General features: G+C 45.9%; 1 protein-coding gene and 1 long non-coding RNA gene across 2 annotated transcripts in view; one reads left to right on the top strand and one right to left on the bottom strand.

The window, feature by feature from the left end:
• The window catches only part of SLCO4A1 (solute carrier organic anion transporter family member 4A1), a 32,913-nt gene that overhangs the window by 19,487 nt on the left and 271 nt on the right, over positions 1–13,155 (bottom strand). The window lies entirely within an intron of this gene.
• On the top strand, positions 11,932–12,681 carry LOC135188256 (uncharacterized). Its single transcript, XR_010307635.1, has 2 exons — positions 11,932–12,202; positions 12,355–12,681. It is a non-coding gene; the product is annotated as an uncharacterized LOC135188256 (long non-coding RNA).

Raw genomic sequence — 13,155 nt, 5'->3', positions numbered from 1 at the left:
CACCATAGAATCATTCAGGTTAGAAAAGACCTCTAAGATCATCAAGTTCAACCATCAACCTAACACTATGATGACCACCATAGAATCATTCAGGTTAGAAAAGACCTCTAAGATCATCAAGTTCAGCCATCAACCTAACACTACCATGACCACCATAGAATCATTAAGGTTGGAAAAGACCTCTAAAGTTATCAAATCCAAACATCAACCCAACAGTACCATGATTAACATGAAATCATACAATCATTAAGGCTGGAAAAGAGCTCTAAATGCTGGTCTTAAATACACAACAAGTGCCAGGCAAGAGTCCTTTGGTTAGAGAACTTCTTCAAAGCATCCTGTGTTTCCCAATATATACTTGAGAGGTTCCTTGTGAGATGGCAACAGCCTCATCAGCAGAGAATGGGGTAAGAAGAGCATTTTGCTTCCCCAAGAAGACAAATCATGTTCAGAACACTGTAAACTGGGAACAGAGAAGCCTTTGGTAAGGAATTTAATACTCATCTGTGTGTGGCTGGAACAACTTATTGACACATACTGGTAGCTGAGGCATGTACAAGCACCTGTGTGCTTTCCTGTACCTCTTGTAGGCACCAGGGCAGGAGGACCTGGCAAAGCATGATGATTAAAGCAGCATCAAAGTCCTGCTCTCATCCCAAAAGAGCAGAGGATAGACCATATAGACAAACAAATATTAAACATCCAGGTCAGCAGTGTTACAACAGGTCTGGTCCTTAAGGTAAGTTGAACAAATGAGATCCAATTTTTGTTGGCTGACAATTCTATCTTAATTACCCTGCCTGGGCAGCAGAGTGCACAGAATACTTCAAGGTCCAGATCTGAGTAGGAATGTGATGGTTGTGTAGGGCAGGGTGAGCCAGGAAGCCAAGAGGGAACTGCTTTTCAGGTCCAGACTCCTATGGGTAATCCAATAATGCCTTGGATGAAAGGTTGTATTCCCTCACTTTTTCATCCTTCCAATGTTCTTATGGCTCTTACAGCTTTAAATCTGTTTTCTCATCTTTGGGTGCAATATTGGCAACGATAAATAAGAGTGCTTTAGCTCTCTCCCGTTATTAAAGCCAGAAGGGATGATTAGGTACTGGATAAAGCTCTAAGGGGAGGAACTGTTCCTGTTACCCTGTTGTAAATCAAATGTTCATCCAAATCAGCAGCTGGCTGACTTCAGCTGCATGCTCCCCATGTCCAGCATAACTCTGGTATTACTTTTGACTGCACTTGTAAAGAAAAGTTGCTTGGCTAGGGACTGATTTTGCTGTCATTGATTTCAATGGACAGAAAAAGACCATCTGTTAATTAGCTGATGTGACCAGGAGCCAAGAGGCCCCAAAGTGACACATCTTCACCTTGCAGGAAACACTCCTACTGCCTCTTCATGAGCACTGGGATGTCTCCTTTGATACTTCATGATTATATATTGATGTTTCATGAGTCAGGAAAGAGATTAAAGCTTTTCACTGAAGTTTTCTTTTCCTTGAAGCAGCAGAAGTCTTGGCTGCCAGCCTCAGGCACCCACATCACCCTCAGGTACCCACATCATCCTCCCTTTGACTTTGCTTACTCTTAGCCCTACTTAACAGCAAGCACAAAATGAAACAATTCCAGGGAATCAACCAGTCCTCCCCTCCAAAAAGCAGATTCCTCCCCCACAGAAACCTTCTCTGCCTCCAAAGCCCACATCCTGGCCATCTTCTGATGGACCTGGGCTAATGACTCACAACCAGGTGCCATGGGCAGGATGCCCACTTCTGCTCACCAGTGCTGCCCACCAAGCTGCTTTTTTATCTCTTGAAGTATTTATAAGCTGGCAGTGACACATCCCCTGGGAATATGAGCTTTCATAGGAGCCATATGCCAGTTTAGAGGACAAAATATAATCTTCAGGGGAAAAAAAAACCCCACCACCAACTTCACTACACTTCCTAATCATTCTTATTCATCCGAGCCATCCATTTATTGCCTCCCATTCATCTCTATTTTTAATGACTCAGCTGGTGATCTCTTGCTTACATTGACTCAGTCCCAATGCTATTATCTCACAGCTCATTTTGCAGCAAGATTTTAACTCGATTTCCACCCCCCCTGCCCCCAGCTGCACAGCTGCTACCAGGCTGCCAACATTACCAAGTCTCGACACAACAAAACCAGCAAGGCAATGACAGCATATGATTTGTATTGGAAAGATATCCCCTCCCTAATAGTTAGCATTAAATCATAGTAAAACTTGCAAGCTTTTCAGCAGGTGATCATTTTAAAAGTCACAGGACTAATTAAAAACATTTTGTGCCCCAGCTGAGGTCTGTGATTAGATTAATGTTACAAATTAACTCGTAACTGACATGCAAAATAATTCCAGTTGCTGAAGCATGCCCAATAATAGTTAATCTTCCCTTTCATTCTATGGGTTTTGACTTTTATAGGGTATTATTGTGGCAAATAACATCTATTCATAACTCCTGCTTTCCGTAGCTGAGCACAGTTTATGGTTTATGAGCAATTTTAATCTTTTTTTTTCTGATCCTATGGCATACCTGGAGATATTTGCTAAGGAATAGGAATGGGACATTAAAAATGATCAGAAAACATCCTGTAAACCAGGGAGGAGCAGCCTCAGATGATGCTCAGGGGTTGCAAAGGGCCGGCTCAGTTATTCTCTTTGACATACAAATGAGCCTGACCTTACTGAACAGATGCTCTCAATCTGGGAAAGTCACCAGCCAAGTATCAAGCTCACAGTGTTTCAGAAAGAGACAAATCCATCTGGGTCTGTACATTGCAAACAGCAACAGAACAAGGGGACACAGCCTCAAGTGGTACCAGGGGAGGTCTAGGCTGGATGTTAGGAGGAAGTTGTGCCAGAGAGAGTGATTGGCACTGGAATGGGCTGCCCAGGGAGGTGGTGGAGTCGTCATCCCTGGAGGTGTTCAAGACAAGACTGGATGAGGCACTTAGTGCCATGGTCTGGTTGATTGCCCAGGGCTGGGTTGGACTGGATGATCTCTTCTAATCTGATTGATTCTATGATTCTACAATGATTCCATGATTTAATTTCTCCTGGTAGGACACAATGAGTTTTTCTCAGAGAGTTTGGCTTCAAAGGATTATCAGTACTCCTTCTGTTGTGGCACATGGGCCATGTGTAATCCACTCGCTGGTTTAGATCTTACTGCTGTCTACAACTACCTGAAGGGACACTGTGTATCTGAAGAGGGCCTACAAAAAAGCTGGGGAGGGAGTTTTGAGGCTATCAGGAAGTGATAAGATTGGGGAGAATGGAGCAAAGCTGGAGATGGGGAGGTTCAGCTTGGATGTGAGGAGGAAGTTGTTGAGCATGAGAGTGGTGAGAGCCTGGAATGGGTTGCCCAGGGAGGTGGTTGAGGCCCCGTCCCTGGAGGTGTTTAAGGCCAGGCTGGCGGAGGCTGTGACCAGCCTGCCCTAGGGTAGGGTGTCCCTGCCCATGGCAGGAGGGTTGGAACTAGATGATCCTTGTGGTGCCTTCCAACCCTGACTGATTCTATGATCCCACATACCAGGAAAGGTTTCATGAATGAGAAAGAGAGCAGCCAGCTGACCATACACCCAACACTGTGCTCACCATCAGTGCTGCAGGGACAGCTGAAGCACAGGGAGAAAGAGTGATCTGGATGAGATGACAACAGGAATACCCTGGCCCACTGCTCATGTCAGAGACCTGTTTTTACATGGTTAGTCCCACTGGAGTCTGAAGCATGGATGAGAGCAGCACAAACTGGCTTTAAGTTATCACATGAGCAAGGACACATTTATAATTAAATAAATTCCAAGTAGTAAAGCTTAGCACTCACAAATCCTTTGTGAGTTTTCCAAGCACTTTCCATTTGCTGGCAAATTAAGGCAATAATATGCAAGAAATCAGGAAGGTGGCTTGGATAATTTTCAATTAGCTGCTTGGAAATGCTTTGAAGATAAACCTAGCCAGATTTTCTGAGCTTAATTCTTTGCTCCAGCTTATCTGTGCAAATACAATTGGCTGCAGCTGCCTTAGACCATCCTTAAAACCTTGCAGTGCCAATGCACAAAGCAGATTGAACTTGGTCACTATAGTTTTGCCATAGCAAAGATTAGGCAGACAAAAGGTTCTTTTATGCTTTAATACCTCACTCCCTCTCCCTAATGTCACTCTTGCTTTAGGATCTTTTTCCTGCCCATAAGCTCGGGTTTGTGCTGGCACAGTACTGAGCTCTCCAGCCACAGAGCTGGGTGACTCCATGGTTCTTCCACTACAGACACACTAACAGTGATTTCTGTGTCCAGCATGGTGCTACTGTCACAGAATCACACAGAACCTCAGGATGGTGGAGGCTGGAGATAACCTCTGGATATCATCCAGCCCAACCCCCTTGCTAAAGCAGACTTAGCCACAGCAGCGTTGCCCTGGATCACAATGTCCAGGTGGGTTTGGAATCTATCCACAGGAGACTCCACAGCCTCTGCAGTCAGCCTGCTCCAGCACAGAAAAGAATTGATGTTTAGGTGGAACTTCTTTTGTTCTAGTTTGGCTGCTGCCCATTTTCCTTCCACTGGGCACCACTGAAAAGAGTCTGGCCCCATTCTCTTGACACTTAACCTTCAGATATCAATAAGCACTGATAAGATTCTTCTTTTTCCATCATTTTACAGCCCAATTAGAGATGCTTAATATTCAGGACATCATTCAGGAGCCATTAGTCAGCTTTCTCCAGTGATTGCCAGTTAGCTCCTATCCCTTCTCTGGTTCCATGCAGAAGATGTTGAGATACTGGAATGTGGCCAGAGAAGGGTGACAAAGCTGGTGAGAGGCCTGGAACACAAACCCTACAAGGAGAGGCTGAGGGAGCTGGAGGTGTGCAGCCTGCAGAAGAGGAGGCTCAGGGCAGACCTCATTGCTGTCTGCAACTACCTGAAGGGAGGCTGTAGCCAGGTGGGGTTGGTCTCTTCTGCCAGGCAACCAGCAACAGAACAAGAGGACACAGTCTCAAGTTGTGCTGGGGGAGGTCTAGGCTGGATGTTAGAAGGAAGTTGTTGTCAGAGAGAGTGATTGGCATTGGAATGGGCTGCCCAGGGAGGTGGTGGAGTCGCTCCCCCTGGAGGTGTTGAAGCCAAGCCTGGCTGGGGCACTTAGTGCCATGGTCTGCTTGATTGGCCAGGGCTGGGTGCTATGTTGGACTGGATGATCTTGGAGGTCTCTTCCAAGCTGGTTGATTCTATGATTCTATGATTCAGGCAAGTCCTTTCTGATGTAAGAAACAAAACAAACTGGCCAAAACCTGAATGAAGAATGTGAGGCATGATCCTCTGCTGCTGCTAAAGATAGGAGCAATAAAAATGCAGAAATTGCAATATCCTGTGTTACACAACACAAGGATGCTGAGAACAGGATAAATATAACCCAATAACACTGACATCTACCATGGTTTACAGAAACCTACTCTTCATCCTCCTGGGCTCATCACAACGAAGGTAAAAACAAATAGGGTAAACAAGAGGAAATGAGACCATGAAATGCTGTGTGGGAAAGATGGATTTGGCACAAATAACACCAGAGCCTTCTGCTGTAGGTGGTTAATATTATACAGAACTACTGCATCCTCCTCACAAGCAGAGGACAACAGACAGGCTGGAGTAGCAAAGCTTTTCCACAGGCTTTTCACTGACATTGCTGCATAACAGCTTTTTCATTGAGATATCTCCTTTATGTGTCTTTCCCCCTCCCTGCTCAGTGATCAATTCCTGTGTCACACCAAGCTGCACTCCTCTTGCAGGATATTGGGAATCTATTTTTAGGCTTGATTGTAACAGCAAAAGCAGAAACACAATTGGGCTGGAAGCCAGAACTATTTATACCCTAACCTGGACCCTCCTTTCTACTGCAAATTGTTCAAGAAAAGACTGGATGAGGCACTTAGTGCCATGGTCTAGTTGACTGGATAGAGCTGGGGGATGGGTTGGACTGGATGATCTTAGAGATCTCTTCCAACCTGGTTGATTCTATGATCTCCCCCCCATGCCTCTGTGTGTAGTGTGAGGCTAACTGGGTTATTTCAGTGATCAAAAATAGGTGATAGGCTGTGAAAAAGCAGCAGTGGTGATGTCTACTTCACTCGTAGGCTTGCTGAGATGTATAAAAGCAAGGACACAACCATAGATGAGACAGTGTGAGAGTCTCTACCTGTCAGAGTCAGTGTCTGTGCTTTTCTCCCTGTTTTGGCTGTGTAACCCAGTTAATTCTGCTTCTAACCCCCCTTGCCAATCCTTCAAACTCACCTTGCACGTAAGGCAGACTCTGGGATAAGGCAGAGGGGTGGAAAGAAGGTGGAAGTGTGGTTGGGAGCGCCTCCTGGGGAGTCTGATTTCTGGGGGGGGGGGGATTGTGTTTCTGTATTACTTTTAACTTGCACATTTCTGTATATAGCTGTATCTACTTGTAATATGTTGTCAATATCTGGTTATATATTGTGCTAAGCTGTGAATGTAAAACTTCATTCCCTAACTTCCAGCTGGCTGAGCCTAGTCTGGGTGACTTCATAAGAGGAGGGGAGGGGAGGGGGGGGAGGTAACTCCCAAACCATCACACTGTGCTACTGCAGACTGTCAGCCAGAAGAGGGTTTCACATGAATCCTTGCTGTTGAAGAACTATTCCATCATGGGGTCTCAGGGCTTTTTCTTTTCCTTTCAAATGGACCCAAAGGTTCAAATACTTGGAGATGAAATACAAGTCATGATTTCTGCTGCAGCATGGGAAGAATTTTATGTGATGTCCTGAGGTGTTACAAAGTGTTTTTAAGAGAATTCTGGCATGGGCCAGAGTCTCCATGTTGCCTCTTCTACACAATGGGAACAAAAGGTTGGAGTTCAACATCCAAACTACCTTGTGCTGCATTTCTTTTACTCTGAGAAAAGGCTGCCTCCCAGCTCCTCTTCTTCATAGTAAGTGGAGACTTCCTAGGGAAAATCATGCACCATAAGGCCTTATTGCTCTACCTGCCAATGACTGCCTTTAGCTCGAGCCTTCTGTGGCAAGGGCTCCAGCTCACAGAATCACAGAACCACAGAATGCCAGGGGCTGGAAGGGGCCTTCAAAGTTCATCCAGTCCAACCCCCCTGCCAGAGCAGGATCACCTAGAGCAGATCACACAGGAATGCATCCAGGTGGGTTTTGAATATCTCCAGAGAGGGAGACTCCACAACCTCCCTAGGCAGCCTGTTCCAGTGTTCTTTCACCCTCACAGTGAAGAAAATCCTCCTCATGTTTAAATGAAATTTCCTATGTCTCAACTTCTACCCATTGCTCCTTGTCTCGTCACTGGGCATCACCCAGCAGAGCCTGGCTCCAGCCTCCTGGCACTCACCTTTACATCTTTATAACCATTGCTGAGGTCACTTCTCAGTCTCCTGCAAGCAGCACAGCCCCAGCTCTCTCAGGCTCTTCTCAAAACAGAGATGTTCCATTCCCTTAATCATCTTTGTGGCTCTGTGATGGACTCTCTCAAGCAGTTCTATGTCTCTCTTGAACTGGATGGCCCAGAAATGGACACAATACTCCAGATGCAGCCTTACCAAGGCAGAGTAGAGGGGCAGGAGAACCTCTCTCCTCATCACCACAGCCCTTGTAATACATCCCAGAATGGCATTGGCCCTCCTGGCCACAAGAGCACACTTCTGGCTCGTGGTCAACTTCCCATCAACTAGGACTCCCAATCCTTTTTCCCTTTGCTGCCTTCCAACAGGCCAGTCCCCAACCTATACTGACACCTGGGGTGCTCAACCCTACGTTGGTGGGCTGGATGCTCACCCACTCCTTTCTCAACCCAGGCAACACAGATCTAAGGGAGAGCTCTTTAAAACTGCTAAATGCATCAGAGCAGAAGAAATGTGGTGATCGTCAGCATCCTCTGCAGCTATCACCACCCTCAGCGAGCACACAAGTCCATAAGATGGGCAGAGGGTGGAAACGCTGCATCAAGTGGGAATACAAGAGAGATAAACCACAGGAAGGCTTCAGCCAAGGGAAGAGTATTTCCCACACAAGCCCACTCTTTTTTTTCCACATCAGCAAGTAATAGCTTCCTCAAACAGCCCCTGGAGCAGAAGCTCACTGGTGCACACCGCTTAGCCTGGATCTTGTTTAACACTCAGTGATGTTCTCTAATCCTCTTAGGTATTGGTCTTGAGATTCCTGTCGAGCACGAGAACAGCACAGCACTTAAATGAACTCCCTGCTTGAAATGGACCATTTTGCAGAGTGCAGTAAAACTCCAGCTGCCCATTTTTTTTCCGCTTAACCTCAGATTAGCACCTAGGAAGTCACTGCGGCAAAATACCCCCAATTTCTGCTTCTCAGGTGACTCCCTGAAGTCATTCTGCACCAGGACTGGGATTTCTCTCTCTCAATTACTGATTTCAAGTGAAGCACCTAAGCTACACATTGTTATTGTCTCTCTGTTGCCCACTGGCCAGAGATCATCGCATTGAGGGTATCTACAGCCCTCAAGCCATGTCTGCACAGCCACTACTGTGTGTTACTAAATCACTCATTACTGCAGATATGATCTGGAGCAGGAACAGGACATAATCATATTTCTGTTGGATTAGCCAAGCATATTACCCGCAGCTTGCTCTGGCCTCATGTTGGCTACCACAACACAAACAATATTTGATCAAGCACAAAGCCAGATGGCACTGAATTAACCCTTGCAGCACAAATCTGATGTGGCACAAGGGAGTTTGGACAAGATCACTGAATCACAGAAACATCCAGGTGGGAAAAGACTCTCAGGATCTTCAAGTCCAACCTATAACCTTACTCTATGAGATTCACCTTAAAGCATAGCCCTAAGCACCACATCCAAATGACCTCTAAACACATCCAGCTGTAGAATTTTTGACTTGGTGTTTGTAGCCTCACTAAGGTCTGAGTTTTGATCAGTGAATTTTGATCAGTGCTCGCTAAGAAATGGTGAACCTGATCCTGCCACTGTGGGGTTTGCTCACACAAGGAATTCAAGTGAGGTTCCCAAGCCTGTCCCCAGAAAGCAAACAAGCACTCAAGGGAATAAATTTTGGCTGGTTTGCAGGGTTAGGCAAGGAAGATTCCTTACTGTTCCTTGAAAAAGAAGGAAAAAGGTAGCATTTTAAATCAATTTACACTCATTTAAAACAAGAATGCTGGAGGCAGATAATCAGTGTAGCCCAGGTTGGAGAGCGACTTTTCACTCCCCTCAATTCAGTTCCTTCAGCATCTTAAAATGCTCTTTCCAAGGTTTTCCACCAAATAAGAGGAAAATACTCAACATTAAAGGGATCACAGGTTGATCAGGGTTATAGCAGCACCCCCAAAAAGACTGGTTCTGTTGCAACTAAGACCCACATCTCGCCCAAAGGATCTAAACCCTCTTCCAGGCTAAATCTGCTCCAGCAATACAAAGGCCATACAGTTGCTTTGAAAGCACTGTGGCAAAATCCCACTTTGGGGGAATTCTTATGCTAACACAAATCCCTATGGCATCTGCTCTCTCCTCATCTATGGTGAAGCAGTGTGAGATCAGATTGGTGACAGAGAGCAGGCATCAGCAAACCCATCCAGCAGCCTTGCAGCTGGGCCAAGAGCTGAACTTCTGCTTTCTGTGGGGCTTTAAAATAAAGAGAAATCCTAAATTCAGTTTTCTAATCTGATCTATATTGGATTTGTAAGGAGAGACTATGAAGGAACAGAAAATCTTATAGAGCTTTTGGATGTTTTGGAGACTATTTTGATGTTGTGGGTTAGTATCACTGATCAGAACTCTAGAATCTAAATGTAATTTTTAATCTCTTAGTGACATCTAGAAAAATAAAACTCCTAACCTCAGAGCATGCCCAAAGCACTTGAGCTCACAAACAGGAAGGCATGGCTATAAAAATGCCAAAAAGTACTTTTTGTTGGAAAGCATTGCAAAATCAAAGTATTTCTTGGGAAAATAAGTATTTGCCCTTGATTTCTCAACATGAAAATGACTCCTTCATAGAATCAGCCAGGTTGGAAGAGGCCTCCAAGATCATCCAGTCCAACCAAGCACCCAGCCCTATCCAATCACAGAATCACAGAATTTCTTAGATTGGAAAAGACCTTCAAGCTCATCGAGTCCAATCATTAGTGTCACACTGACAAGGCCTTGACTAAACCAAAGCCCTCAGCACAACATCTAATCACTGTGAATCACTATGGTTGGAAAGGACCACCAGGAACATCCAGTCCAACTAGATCATGGCACTTAGTGCCTCAGCCAGGCTTGTCTTGAACACCTCCAGGGACAGCGACTCCACCACCTCCCTGGGCAGCCCATTCCAATGCCAATCACTCTCTCTGCCAACAACTTCCTCCTAACATCCAGCCTAGACCTCCCTTGACACAACTTGAGACTGTGTCTCCTTGTTCTGTGTCTTCACTTCTTCAAACCACTGGATGCCATCAACACATGCTTGTCAGCATTTCATTTTCTTTCTCAAAGGGGACAAAGTAAGACCTGAGAATTCAAATGCCCAAAGGCTACTGATGCCATACAGCAATATACATTAATCATAGCAATCAAATTCAATTTTACTGCAATTACATGTGCCACAGGAGAAGATATGGGAGCAATGTCTTCACTGCTCCACGGATTTCCAAAACTGCTGGAATAGCTCAGTGCTGCTAAATGAAGTAAACAAGGATAAGTAGAGCATTTCCCATCACTAAAACACTCCCCTTGCTCAAACTCATTTACAACCTAGACATGGAACAGCATTATTTTTGACAACAGCAACATAGCTGTACTCCAGATTCAGCCTGAAGAGAGATCTGAGGTTAGAATAACATTATTCTGTTAAGATTAAACACTTCACTGCCTCATCTCATGCTCTCCACTGTACTAACGAGAAGTCTGATGCAGAAGCTATTAAAGTTAGTGGCTGTCTCCCAGTACTTGCCTACAATCACTCACCACAGCTACACAAGTAGGATAGATGCTTTTGTCCAGGATTCATAAACCAGATGAAGTTCTTGACCTCTCTCAAAGCATTTTTTCTCACAAAGTGTTTGCAGAAACTCTTTGTTCTCAAATCCTCCAGTTCTGCAGCACCACCCATACGCTGGGAGGTCACTCAAAGCCGAGACAGAATAAAACTAATTACATCGTGGGGAGGTCTTGCAATAAACCAGTTTTGAAAAGGGAAAGGAGAATGGCTCCAGCATAGGAGCAGCTCTGGCATCTGGAGATCCCAGGCTAGAGAGGGCTGGGATAGTTGGGGAACCTGCCAAAGTGCAGGTGCAGGGAAACTCTTGCATTAGTGGGATTCTGCAAGATGGGAGTGTCCCAGGCTCTGACTAATCGATTTAGGGGCAGCAGCTCAAGCAACCAGGTGAGGAAGACAAGAAACCCAAATGCTGAAGCAGAATATTTGGAAATTTGGAAACAGGCACCTTCATCTACGGGTTGTGACTAAACCTGAAGGCAAAGGCAGGCTTCAGGGCTTGATACACTCAATTACAATAGAGGAAAGGAAAACAAGTTCTGCTTGTTGGGGCAGACTGAGCAAATTAAGTGGCATAAAGCAAAGTCATGACTCATTTTTTTGTGCTACTGCAGGGCACTAGCCCCAAAGGGGAGAGTAGGATGATCCCCAGCACACTCCATACCATACAGACACACACAGAAAATGATTAAAGCTGCCTGGAGGCGTTTGCAATCGGAAATCATGAGGCACTGAGCAGCTGGATGCTGATCTCCCTAAGCCGGTGGGCATTTCTTTTGTTAGTGCCTGATCCCCATCTTCTCTCTCGCCTGCAAGTCTCTAATCTCTGCAAAGATTTCTAGTAAGTACTTGCACAGGTAATTCCTGGGTTTGCTGGCCAAGAATATCAAACCCTCACAGGAACTGCTGCTTCCCCTCTCATTTGTCATCCCAGGGTCCTGCCTAATGTTTTTGCCACCGCCACTTTGTGGGTTGGATCCACACGTGCGGGGCAACTGAAGGTTATTAGCAGCAGAGGTGCAGCTGAATTCACAGGGCTTCGGATGTTGCCGTCACACTTCGACATGCTCCTTGCACGCCAGCATGGTTTTGACCAAGTCAGCCTATAGCAGGTGGATGTGGTCTGGCCCCCACAGCCCGCTTCAGTTTCTCATCGGTTTTGGTAGCCCGCGGGTTAGGTCTCTTTGCATATAAATAGCTACACTTCTTTCCTCCTCTTTCATTATCTGACTCTCCCCACTTCATCCTTTTCATCCTTTCCCTCACATTTACAACAGCTCAGGTCCATTCTTCTCTAAAGATCTTTGTGTTCCTTCCCCTTACAGGCCGATTTAAGGTGTGTTTTTACAACCAAGTGGCACCAGAGAAAGCAGAAGCCCAGAAATTCAAAATAAAAGGAGGTGCCAGGCTGGGATAACTTCACGTTTGCAGCACGTTGCCTGGGAAAATCAGGCAGTCAAGTCGGTGGTGATAAAACATTAATACAACAAGCTCATGCGGCTGCTGCCTGCTGGTGCCTTTTGAGCTCTCAGGACTGAACCCCACACTTTCATTATAAAATTGCTTCTGATCTGTAACAAATGGGTTAGTGGAAGCAATATGTAGGTCGGGTGATGAGCGCTCCGGTTTCAGCTCAGCATGCTGCCTGCTACTTCCTTCCCTAACTTCAGTTATTACCCTCTTGAAACAGGGACCGGTTTATCATTACCACACTTGGCACTCGCTGCAAGGATCGCTTTGCCACGCCACTTTAGTGCCTTCGCTTATCTTCTCTGCCTTCTTTCCCTCCCCATTCCCAGCAGAAAAGCAAGGTTTCGACAAAAGGAAATCCATCAGACCACAGTGAATCAGTTCTGACGAATTTCAGTTGCAAGGTGCTAACACCGTGTTTGAAGCATCCCCGGAGATGACACGCAAACGGAAAAATCTCAATGTGTTCGGCTCTTTGGGTGACTTTCCCCCCCTCTCCCTTGCCATCCAACGGGATTTGCCCAGCGCGGACCGGGAGCTCCCTCCATCAAACCACCGCTCTCACACAAAAGCTCGCACGCCTGGGGCTGGAGCGCTGCCTCCGGGCACCGAAGCCCTTTCCCCAGCCCCGAGTCCCCCGTCCTCCGTGCCGCTGC

This window comes from Pogoniulus pusillus, chromosome 29 (genome assembly GCF_015220805.1).
Source record: "Pogoniulus pusillus isolate bPogPus1 chromosome 29, bPogPus1.pri, whole genome shotgun sequence".
Taxonomy (NCBI): domain Eukaryota; kingdom Metazoa; phylum Chordata; class Aves; order Piciformes; family Lybiidae; genus Pogoniulus; species Pogoniulus pusillus.
The sequence above is the reverse complement of the archived record's forward strand: the minus strand, read 5'-3'. Positions and strand labels throughout refer to the sequence as shown.